General features: G+C 46.1%; 1 pseudogene across 1 annotated transcript; it reads right to left on the reverse strand.

Annotated features, from left to right (window-relative positions):
- Nucleotides 1-4,955: 4,955 nt before the first annotated feature.
- On the reverse strand, nucleotides 4,956-6,971 carry LOC125524678 (obtusifoliol 14-alpha demethylase-like; annotated as a pseudogene). Its single transcript, XR_015611251.1, has 2 exons — nucleotides 6,465-6,971; nucleotides 4,956-6,347 (listed from the first exon to the last, which is right to left on the reverse strand). The product of XR_015611251.1 is annotated as an obtusifoliol 14-alpha demethylase-like (transcript).
- Between the last annotated feature and the right edge of the window lie 5,425 nt (nucleotides 6,972-12,396).

A 12,396-nucleotide genomic window follows, 5' to 3' on the forward strand; every position in this document is an offset into this window, starting at 1 on the left:
GGAGGCTGAGTGGACACTGTCTAAACGTACCGTGTGGGCATCCCATGACTTGTTCAAACAGAGTATGTATTGCACATCCAAATCATGACATCTCCCTCTCTCTCTCCCTTTCAATCTGTCCTGTGTGATGTGTGCAGTCAAGTTTTTTTTTTTAATTTTCATTGGGGGGGGGGGGGGGGGGGGCTTCCACCACCTGAATATATTACGTAAAGGGGCAGAAGCCACCAAAACATCCAGATTTTTTACAAGAGAGGAGGGAGCCGAGAGCACCCCTCAAGAACCAAGCCTCACAGGCTCATCTAAGAACAGACAACCAAACGTCGACGTGGGGCTGGTCGTCGGTCTTCAGCCGGCCACGCCAAAGCACCGCGTCATCCCGACAAGCTTTGTATGTAGCAGCAAGGGACAACGTTTCCTCCTGAAAAACGATGGTGTTACGATGCTTCCATAACCGCCAGCAGCAGAGAAGGACGAAAGCCGCAGGATAGCCTGCGTCGAAGCAGTGAAGCGCACGAACCGTGCCCGCTTCAGGGGACAGCCCGCCCCCCCGCCAATACTGCACCGCGAACGGGCACCGGAAGATGAGGTGGTCGGCGGTCTCGAGCTCTGCCTCGCAGCAGGGGCACCCGGCCTCCGCCGCAGTGAGGATGGTTTTGCGAAGGAGCACGTCCCGTGTATGGATGCGAGACTGAGTGAGAAGCCACCCAAAGAACTTGACCCGCGACGGAGCACGGGAAGACCAAAGAAATGACGCCGCGGCCGCCCCCACACCACCGTAGTGGGAGAGGGCGTAGGCGCCTCTTGACGAGAACCCACCACCAAGGCCCGCACAGAGCGTGACGGTCCGGGCATCGGGGCCGTCCCGGGCGGGGCACTCCGACACCAGAAGCTGAACCGCGGCACACTCCCCGGACGCCCGAGGGTGAGCCTGGGCACCAGCAGAGCGTGCACCCCGCGGCGACGGGCCGTCCAAACCGTGACCTCGGAGCAGACGGCCTGTGTGAACAAGGCGGGGAAGGCCGTTCGAAGCACCCCACAGGGGAGCCAGAGGTCATGCCAGAACGAGCAGGGGCGGACCTAGGAAAAAATACGAGAGGGGGCAAGAGATTTTTTTTTATGATGCAAGGAGGGTGCTCCTGCCATTTCATATAGATAGGAAAAAGAAATAATACAGAGTGGCCCAGTCTATTAAAAGAGAAACTAGGCCGAAAACCAAAAGAGAAAGTAAGAGGAGCAAATAAGAACAAAGTCAATGCCAGTATACCAAAACACTACCACCAAATCGCGAGCAAGCAGCCCCCTGGGCGAAGGAAACAAAGGCTCGCCATCGCCGGCTCCCTACGGGCTTTTGCCGGAGGGGGTTGCCGGTGACGAGAAGAGAGAGGGTAGGGAGGAGGGGGAGGAATAACGGATTTGGGCAGTTGCTCTGGGGAGGGAGTGGCATAGGGTCTGCGTCGAAATTTTTAATGTTCTTCTTACAAGCGAAAGTGAAACGATGAGTAAGAATGTATGGTCATATACTCATATTCATGGAATAATAAGGCAAAGGAAACGTCCCAGTAAACTAAAATTCGGTAGTTGGGGCTCCGGTTGAAGTGTGCTAGGATTCAAATATACTTCCTTTTTAAACAAGTGTTTAAAACGTCTTATATTTGTTTATTACAAAGGGAGTAGTATAATAGATAATCCGAAGTAGAAAGTTGCAAACTTAAATCTATATGTCAATTTTATTCAAGGTAGAAAGTTGCAAACTTAAATCTATATATCATAACCGAATTGCTTGAGCAGCTGAACTGATCTGATCATCCAAATCGGTAAAATATACACGTAAATAGATGAGACGAACATGGTTTCTATCATAGAATTTGCAAACAAACCAAAAAGTCGCAAACAAAAAAAACCCTAGATGACTTATATGGCATACCTTGGTGTCATGTAGAATTACGGAGTTGCAGAATAAACGGGGCTGTTTTGTGGCATCTTGCTGTGCAAGGCCGAGAGGGACGGACGACGGCAAGGCTGCGATTGCCTGCAGGGGCAACGTCGCAGTGAGCCGGCGGCTGCATGATCGCTTCAGGGGAGAGATTAGGGCTTCGGCAGTCTCGTGCGTGCGTCAGGTGCGTGTGTGTACGCTGAGATCTGGAGCGAGGCACCGAGCCGCAAGGCCACTGCGATCGAGTTAGCCAGGAAACGATGCAAGCGCAGGCTGCGGGCTACATGCTACAGCAAATAGTGGGCTGCTTCTTCATAGTTTAGAGTACGTGGGCTTCTGAAAATACAAAAGAAATTGTGGCAAGCGGGGGCAAAGTATTCGGCCTAGTGGGGGCACCCACGTATTTGGAGGACTATGCATACGCGGATGAAAAAAACTAGTGGGGGCAGCTGCCCCCACAACCTATAACGTGGGTTCGCCGTCGCACGCCCATCGCCGACCTCCACCCTGGTGAGCGTTCTATACACCGGCAGCAGCCGCATGAGGGCCGCCCAGTGCTCGCCCTCAAGAGGGGAGCGGCTGGACCCAAGGAGGGACCGCCCCACCAGCTGATCCCAGACCCAAGAAGCCCATCTGGACGGTGCGCGGGAGTGAAGACGATGCAGCAGCTTGAGGAGGAGGCAGTCATTTTGCGCACTGAGGGCCCTTTCCCCGAGGCCGCCCTCCACCTTGGATCGGCAGACCCGATCCCAAGGTACCAGTCATTGAGCAGTCAAGTTGGAACCTGAAAGGTCTGAATTTGTGCGTAAATTCACCCCACCGACAGCAGTGGGTGTGTTGTTGCTCCAGTTGCTCAAGGCTCATTTTCATTTACACCTTCGCCTCGCCTTGTGTGTGTTTTGATTTTCGGCCGCAAAAAGTGGATTTCGGCCATCTCGGCCTGAGGCGAAAAGTATATTTAGGCCGAAATTGCTTAAATTTGGTAAATTTTGGTCAAATTTAAGTCAAATTGCAGTCAAAATTTGGTCAAATTTCAGCCGAAATTTTTGAAAATGGCCGAAATTCGGCCATCTCGGCCTAGGGCGAAAAAAAGCTCAAACCGGAAATCAAAACACAGACGAACACCACTACGGCATGCGCGATCCACGACGTCCCCTAATCTCGTTGGATATCGTCTAGAGCGTCATGCGTGCATGGTCACTGCGCCCCGTGCTGGCGCTCGTGGTGTCGACAGAGTGCTCTCGCCTAGTTGCTGGAGGCTGAGTGACGATGGGACTTTGCCATTTCCGTTGCGGCGACCCTGCGCTTGGTGGACGCGTGAAGATGAAGCTACGCCGCCCTGTTCGGGCCAACGTCGCCGCCGATGACAATGCATAATGTGCTGTTTTGCAGCGTGAGGACGCAGACAACCTTGTCGGGTCCAACTGTCTCACGGAAGGAGGTACCTGGGTGTGGAATAACAACGATGGTGCGCCTGCGGCTGCTGGGATTTCCATCGCCGTGGGGGCTGCTAGCTAACTGGCATGGAGGTGACGGTCGTGACGGTGACCAGCGTGCCGACGCGGTCGACGATGTCGGCTATGGCGGACGCCTCGACTGGTTTCGTGCCGGCTGGAACCGGCACAAGCACCCGATTGGCCTGGCCGGTCAAGCGGCCGCAGCTGCTACAAAGGCACAGGAGAGGAGCAGGAGGCGCCAGCGAGGAGACGGCTGCAGCCATCGGGAATCCAGGCATCGTCGGGCGTGACTGACGGGGCACCGACGGCCATAAGGGGGCCTTCACGCGAGTCGCGAGAGCCATCCATCTAACTATAGTGAACGACATTTTTACTCCAGCCAGTTATTGTCCACTATATTTACTGTCTAGGACACATCTAGATGTGTCCTAATTATTGCACATCTAAGCGAGTCAATCAAATTAGAAAGTAAAAAACAAAAATGCTTGCACCAATTAAAATTAATGACGTACTAAGATTTAGATGTGCAGTTCTTAAATCACCTCTAGATGTGCTTTAGCAAAACTGAAAATTATACTCCTCTAAGGCTTTTGAGAGATCTGTTAGAAGATGTAGCTTAGAGAAGAAAAACAGAATTTTTACTCCTCTAAAAGAATATAAGCGATCTGTTAAAGATACTCTAACATGTCTTTGCGCACCCGTTGTTGTTGTGTCTAATCATGTGTCCTCTAGTGAACGACTCTGTTGGACATCAACATTCCGTTTGTTCTCGTTACAGGCTACGATGGACACAGCTAGCTAGATAGATGCTGGAGGTTGCGTGGACACTGTCTAAACGTACCATGTCAGCATCCCATGACGTGTTCAAAAAGAGTATGTACTGCACATCAAAATCATGACATCTCTCTCTCTCTCCCTCTTTCTCTCTCAATCCGTACCATGTGTTGTGTGAACTCAAGTTGGAACCTACAGGATCTGAATTTGTGCATATATATAAATTCACTCCAAGACGTGAAAGTGTTTGTGAAGTCTATTCATCCTGGAAACATCCAACATTCAATAGAAACAACAAAAGTAGACCGGAATTTAATGGTCAACTGACTATGCCAATTCATCTAGAGTGGCACTGGCAGTCTCAGTGACCGTGCAGAAGATGACAAAACGGTCGCGGCCCAGTACAGGAAAACTGGGCTGGACACTGATGCGCCTCCACAACGGGGGAGTCGATAGCTACTATACAAGTTAGATTAGAAATTCAAAAGAGTATCTTTCTCCTTTTCTTTCAAATATCCAGATGAGTTTTTTCCCCTTCAGCTATTTATGTGAACAAGAAAATGGAGGAAACTATAAATGCTCAACCACGAAGTTACATACTTGAACCTAACAATAGGAGACACAAAAGGAGAAACACACATAAACACCCACCTGCCTAGCTCCTTGTTAACAATACACAAGACACACAAACCCCGCAAACACACGCAATAAATGGCAGAGAACCTAACAATTTTTGGAGTTTTTTCTTCCTATAAGTAGGTAACCAAGCAACAGACTACTAGACTCCACAAAGTAATCTTTCTTTCATTTCTCGAAAAATTTGCAAACTTTGTTACAATTAGAAAATTTTGAAATACAACCAAATATATGTCTTATATTTTGCTAAGAGGCGGTATACTTATCAACAAGGCGTAATGTGTTTAGCTAGTCTCCCTCAAGAAAAACAACAAGGTGTACACACACGTCACCATTATATTTCACGCTCATGTAAGTGCACTCCACTGTTGGCTTGTTGAAAAACACAGTACTAGCTAAATTGTGCATGGCGCAACTGTTAACTTACTTTAGAACAGAGTATAATTTATTGGTGCCAGGACAAAGCAAACAGGCAACACGAAGTAGATACACATAGCGTCTCTGTCGGCTCATGATTAATTAGGCTGCAGCTGACATCCTCTTTCTGTTGTAGCGGACCATGACCTTCCCCTTGGGCCCTGGCATGACTATTCCAGTCCGTCTCGGGGAACGGCGAGACCATCTCCATCTCGAAGTTTCTCAGCAGGTGGCTCCATATAACCTTGATCTGCATGTACGCAAATGCCTCGCCGATGCAGGCATGCCGCCCACCACCGAATGCCGTGTACGAGAATGCTCCGCCGGCGATGTCCTCTCCTCTACCGGGGCCGAACCGGTCCGGCTCGTATGTCTCCGGGTCCCTGAACACATGCGGGAGACGGTTGTGGATCACCAACGGGCTCGCGACCGTACGCCCCTCCGGGACTTCATACTCATCGCCCTCCCTTGTCCGCACAGTGAAGCTCTGGCGCGCATGGCGCAACAACATCATCGCTGGAGGGTGGAGACGCAGAACCTCCTTGATGCAACGGTGGAGGGTGTCCATCTCTTGCAGGACCTCGTAGTCCACGCGGTCCCCATGCCGCGCCACGATCCGCTCCTGCTCCTGGACCGCAGCACAAAGCTTCTTGTTGTTGGCGCGCGCGAGGAGGCGTGCTCCGGTCCACGTGCCCGTGCTGGAGCTTGTGTGCTGCCCCGCAAACAGCGAAGAGACCAGCATTCCGACCACCTCCGTCTCGGTCGTGGCGCGGCCGTCTTTGTACCTGGAATCGATCAGGCATTGTAGCATGTCGTCGACGACGTGTCGGCTGCTGTTAGGGTAGCTTGCTTTGCGGGCGCTGACGATGTTGGAGAATATCTCACCAAGCCTAGCGCGCGCCCTATCGCGTCTGCGATGCGCTGGGATCGGCAGGTGGGGGAATAGGATGGTGACCAGGCGTATGCCATCGTTGAGTTCACGGAGGTGTGTTGCGACCTCAACCAGCATCTTCGACCTGACCTCCTCCCCGAACAAACACCGGCTGGCGACGAGCGTGACGACCTTATACCAGTATCTTAGACCTGCTTCAAGTCTACTGTGCCAGACTTCCCCATCTCGCAAAGTACTCCTGCATGCGTACATAGATACACAAGTATTATTTACACATATACTAGTATATATGTTAGCAACAGTAACACAAAAAACCGCGGCACCTTATAAAAGATGCCATCTTATTATTTACTACCTCGACTTCGCGGACCATGAGGCGGGCGTAGGTCCTGAGCTTAGCCGGCTTCATCGCATCACCAAAGAAACGGAACTGCTCACGCCGAGTGGTGAAATCCACGTCGAAGGCGACGCCAGGGCCGAAGGTCGGAGTGGTGAACTGTGATACCTCGTCCTGGCTGATCTCCGACTCCAGTCCTTGGTAGAAATAGCTCGACACTTCTGACCCAACCAGGAAGGTCACCTTGCGATGCAACAGTCTCACCGTGAACACGCTCCCCATCTCTTTGTGGGCGTCACGGATCACATGCAGCGGGCCCTTGGTGAGAAGCACCGGGAGGACCCCAAGAAGGGGAACCCCTGCTGCGGCCATGGGCGGCAAAGGGGGTGATCGTTTGGTTTTCGGGGAGAACATCGTTCGTCGTCGTGCCATCATAATCGACACGACTGTGACGAAAATAGCAACAAATGCTGGCCAAAGGACTCTTGGCAATTCCATATTTGCTTTCCCGATGCGATGGTGGGTAATACTGTAAGAACATGGTAAAACGAGTCAGTAGCTGAGTAGTGACTTATGAGTACCCGAGACAATCATCAATAATTAAGTGTGTGTGGTTTGGTTTTTGGAGCACGTGTGATTACACTTTTTTCTATTTTAGGGAGGCAAGTTTTTACTGTACTTCCATAGAGTTATAGGTTATTATTCTTTTGTTATTAGCACGCGTGGCCCCATACTTTCTGCAATACCTACCTGAAGTATGGCTATTAATGCTTGCTAGTTAGGTTTATCTATATTAGTACATAGATATATATTGCTAGAAATATTTGAAGAACTTGTTTGAGACTGAAGAAAGATATATATATATACATGCTTAAGTCTGACACTATCATAAACAATCTACGTACATACGTGATACCACTGGCTATACTTCCATGGAACATATATATGACGGTATCCTGGCCAATATATTTTTTGTAAAAGAACCTGCGTCAAACCCAGAGTGGAATGAAGGTATATATGTAGGTAGCGCTTTTCAACGAATGCATGATCGACATATACACTAAGCATGTATGTATATACTTAGATCGCAGCAAGGATTTCACCAGAGCTTACACCTAATACCTGCTTCTGACCTTCGGGGACTTTGTAGTGGATGGTAAAGTCTAGCGCATGTGCATCAAAAAGATATATACGTGTTTAACCTAGGGTACTCTGCTCACCTCTGTGCGAGCTACCCGTCGATCCGATGATGCAGTGGGAGATGGAGAAACCAGGGAGCGCGCGGCGTGGGTATTTATAGTAGAGGAAGTTAATTAAGCCAGCATTAATGAGATGGTTTAGGGTCTACACCGGCCTATCGTTGTCTGCATGGTTCACTAATTATTGTCATTATCTCATGTAGGCTAGGCAACTGAAGAGATCAACCACACGTAAATACTCTTACATGATTAATTAGTGTCACGGCTTGTACGAATAGTGGTTGATAAGATGGTTTTCTGTTATGCATTCCACATTATCCAGCTAAGGGAAAGTAAGAATAGACATCTAATGAAATGGAGAAAATTTGACTTGTCTTTTCAGACTTGTCAATGATTTGGTTGGTGATTGTGAATGCCTATTCTACAATAATTACTATAGTTAATTAAATGAAACCGAATTTGGTTTCGTACATGTATTAATGGGAATGGGAGAGATTAGTTGATACTATTTTAGAAGTAGTTAGCCGACTGGACCGGTAAGGTGGTCTTATATGTGTGTGTGTGTGTGTGTGTGTGTGTGTGTGTGTGTGTGTGTGTGTTTGTGTGTGAACACGTCGGACTGGCGGTGAGGCAAGGGGTGATGACTGGTGAGCTGAGCTGTGCAATAAATGGGCTGGGGAAGTACTTCGAGCCTATGTACTTTGACTTTTCTAAACATTGCTCAATGTCTTGAGAAAAATTCACAACACTGAAATTGCATGCATCTATTGTATCCTAAATTTTGAAATCCATATTTTATCTCGAAATAAAAAACAAAAATCAGCATCAATGTTGTTAATGGGCTGAATTGGCAAACCCCACTGAATTAGCTAGTATTCATAGATTTGTGTTTTGAACTTACCATTTTGTTATCGTGTGACTTGATTGATACATGTAGCATTTATGCCTGTAATTTTTATAAAGAACACTATACTTTGGTAATCACAGGTGGTGTTTTGTTTGTGCCTCCTACTCTTTATGATCCAATGAAAGCTGTTGTGGACATGAGCGGAGTCATTTTCTACCACCAATATATCTACAAATATTGACGTTGGATATTTAATTATTACCGTAGGGTGCGTGTGATATGTTTGTTAATTGCATGACATTGATAAAAATTATACTTCCCATATTTTGGTGGGATGGTGGCCTTATGTTGCGGGCTTTGACTATTCAGGAATGATGCGGTTTTGACAAAAATACTTCTTCTTTATTACATGTTGTACATTACAGGTTGTATGTTTATGTATGGACCGGTTTCGTACATGATATATTCTACAGCTGCTAAGGAACAATGAGTTGTCTACTCGAGTATGTACCGGTTAGAGCATGCATCCAAGGAGATTTTTACCCCTCAGGAGTGGTGGCAGTCTAAGGATCGACCCTCTACCGGCCTAGCTAGAGTGTCTTTGCTTTTCTTTTTGGGGGAGTCGAATCATGTGACACACTTTATTCTCTTTTTAATTTTATAAACTTGTTTAGTTGTGTGCAACTTGTATAGAGAGGCTAGATTTTGTGCTTGATGCGTTTGTATTTCCCTGATGCAAGGATTTAGTCAATAAAATTCTTATTATTGAAAAATACTAATCATAAATGTCAATTGTGATGGAAAATTTCTACCACTCAAGAATTGCTCGGAACTATTGTCATGTTATAACTGCTCGGTACCACAGACTAAATTTCTAGACTGGCCTATAGTTGTCCGCATGGTTAATTAATTATTATCCTTATCTTATGTACGCTAGGCAACTAAAGAGATGAACCACACGTAAACACTCTTATACATGATTAATTAGTGTCACGGCTTGCATAAACAGTGGTTGATAAGATGGTTTCATTATGCATTCCACATTATCTAGCTAAGAGAAAGTAACAATAGAGATCTCATAAAATGCTGCTCAAATGGCACTATCATACGGGTCCACATGGTAACTTTTTTTCCTTATCTCATGTACTCAGCAACCGTAAACATCAACTACATGTAGGTGCTACTAATAAGGGTGTGTGCAATGGTGCGTATTAAGGGTGGATGAGAGAAACCAGAATAAAAGATTGGCTTTCTCTTAATTAAAATATTATCTCTTACCAACGACAACCCTCACTAAATATTGGCCAGTTCTTATGGTAGCTTAAAAAATAGGCCGCCGCCTACTCCCTAGCTTTTCCATAAGCCGCCTCTCTTATTCATTGGGGTTTCTAAATTAGTTATGGCACAGCTAATTAAAAGTCTCAACAAATTTAGGGGGTAGCTTTTCTGAAGCCACCCCAAAGAACTGGGCCCTAGGTGTATCTCATTATTAGAGATAAAACAAATACATAATCCATTGTACAACATATTTTATTGTTATCTTTAGATTAAGTGAAAGGGTTAAGATATGACTGTCTTATCAACCCTATACATGCTAGAATAAAATCTGGGCAAATCCGGACAGTTGAAACTGTCGGCTACCCCTGCACGAAAACGACTCTGATTGAGAAGCACCAGACAAAGAGTACAAATCCCCACAAATTGCTAGCCTGGACCATCTGCCATTAATTATCTTGATAGTGAATCCGACGCCGTACAAAAAACCATGATTACACACCTTGTCGTCAGGAAAGCTTCCACGCTTCCTCCAAACTGAATACACGACCAGGAACGCCCTTTACAATCTGCACAGGTATCTTCTCAGCTGTTCCAATTAATATAACCGGACAGGGTGCTTGTACCATCGGCATCCATGCAGTTTGGCGTTGAGATGCTAGAATTTGAGGCGTCCTTTGATTCACAGGATTTCTAGAGGAATTTTTCTTTGGCGGCCTTTGGTTTAAAGGAATGGAATCCTATTCCTGGACAGGATTTCTTCCTTTCCTTCATGTTTCACAGGAAAAGAAAAAAGAGGTCCAACCTCTTGGAAAACTTCCCTGACGTGAACGACGCGAGTCGGCAACTGTTAGCTTTTTTTCGCTCGCCCGCATTGCTCACCCGCGTAGAAATAGAGAGAAGGGGGAAAGAAACAAAACCGAGCCCATGCCCATCCCTCTCCTCCTCTCACACAGAACGGCGCAGCTGACAGGCAGGAGCACGGCAACGGACGGCCGAGTGACGGGGCCACATCCGGTCGGCAGCCAGCAAACATCGGTAAGCTAGAGAGCATCTACCGCTGACCTGCTAGTCTTCAAGCTCCAGCGGCATCAATCTGCCGCAAATCTCTTCAGATTTAGATCGATCTTGCCTTGTCTCTCCATATTCAGATCTGGTGCTAATTAGTGGAGAAATAGTCCAGTCCAGCTTGCCGGTATAAGTTGCCCCAAGCAATTTTCCGTATCTTGAGTCTTTAGTCCCTTGCCTCTACTTTTTTGAAGATGTGATTGTACTGAGGTAAAAGATAGTAAAAGAAGCCATCGATGCTCACTCAGAAGTACAAAAATTGGATGGAATCAAACCCTCTTTTTTATGAGCAGAATGTTCACCTTTCCGGCACACTTTATCTTTTTGTCTCAAAGGGTCAAAGGTGAATTTGCTACTCACTGTTTATATAACCTCTACTTCCTAATAAAGTACTCCCTCCGTCCGAAAAAACTAGTCCCTCAAATAGATATATCTAGTACTAACTTAGTGTTAGATACATTAGAGAGACAAGCTTGGGACAAGTTTTATCGGATGAAGGATGTTAGATACATCCATTTGAGAGATAAGCTTGGGACAAGTTTTATCGGATGGAGGAAGTAACAAGTAACAGTACATATTTTGCCATCTCACTAGTCCCATTATATGTCTAGTTGCTTTAAACTTTGAAAAGGTAACAGTACAGATTGTATTAACGGCTAGTTGATTCAAACTTTGAAAGAGTATTTCTTTATGTTTTCTATGTGTGTTCCTATCCAGTGAATCAAAGGGCATTTAATTTTCTATTCCAATGGTCTGAGAACTCATAGGATTCAAGATGCATGCACCTCATTTCTTATAATTTTTCTATTCCTATGCAATTTCTATCCTATGAACCAAAGATAGCCTGAGACTTAAACTTGTGTTTTTTCTCTTTGACAGACGCTTAGACGTGCGTATTACGTACAAACCAATACTCCTGAATTTAGCCTTTTCTAGACTTGATGCATACCTGACTTCGGTTTACCTCTTTTTTCTGATTTTATTAAATGATTTTTTTAGAAACATAGTACAACATCCATTTGAAATCTAGGACTTGAACTCCGGTGGGATTAGTTCCGTCTTGCAGCCCTACTATCTAGACAAAATATAGATGTACTTATGACTAGAAGTACAATGCAATAAAATCTAGATTTTTTCTTTCTAAAATAGACCTGTACGTGGACATTACAGACTACTATTATTTCCACTGTCGGAATTTTTTACAGAAAACGATGAATAAATACCTGACTAATTTATATATCTACTAAACCATATAATTAAGAGATATGTTTTCCCTGAAACGGAGGAAAAAATATTTGCCTCGTCCATTAATTACGAAGAAGAGATCTGTTCAGTTAATTAACTAAAAACCAGACAAAACCTGTCACAACGAATTGACCAGCTCACACATCACTAGGAAGAAAGCCTCATTGACAGCCGCTTACTAGTAGCATGGCTTATATGGCCCGCGCTACTACTACTTAGTAGTAACGTGGGTAAAAAAATGCGCTACTACTAAAAAATAGTAGTAGTGCGGGCCTACTGTTCCCATGCTACTAGTAAGTGGTTCTCATCATGCCCC

Source organism: Triticum urartu, chromosome 7A (assembly GCF_056163025.1).
Source record: "Triticum urartu cultivar PI428250 chromosome 7A, HENAU_Tu73, whole genome shotgun sequence".
Taxonomy (NCBI): Eukaryota; Viridiplantae; Streptophyta; class Magnoliopsida; order Poales; family Poaceae; genus Triticum; species Triticum urartu.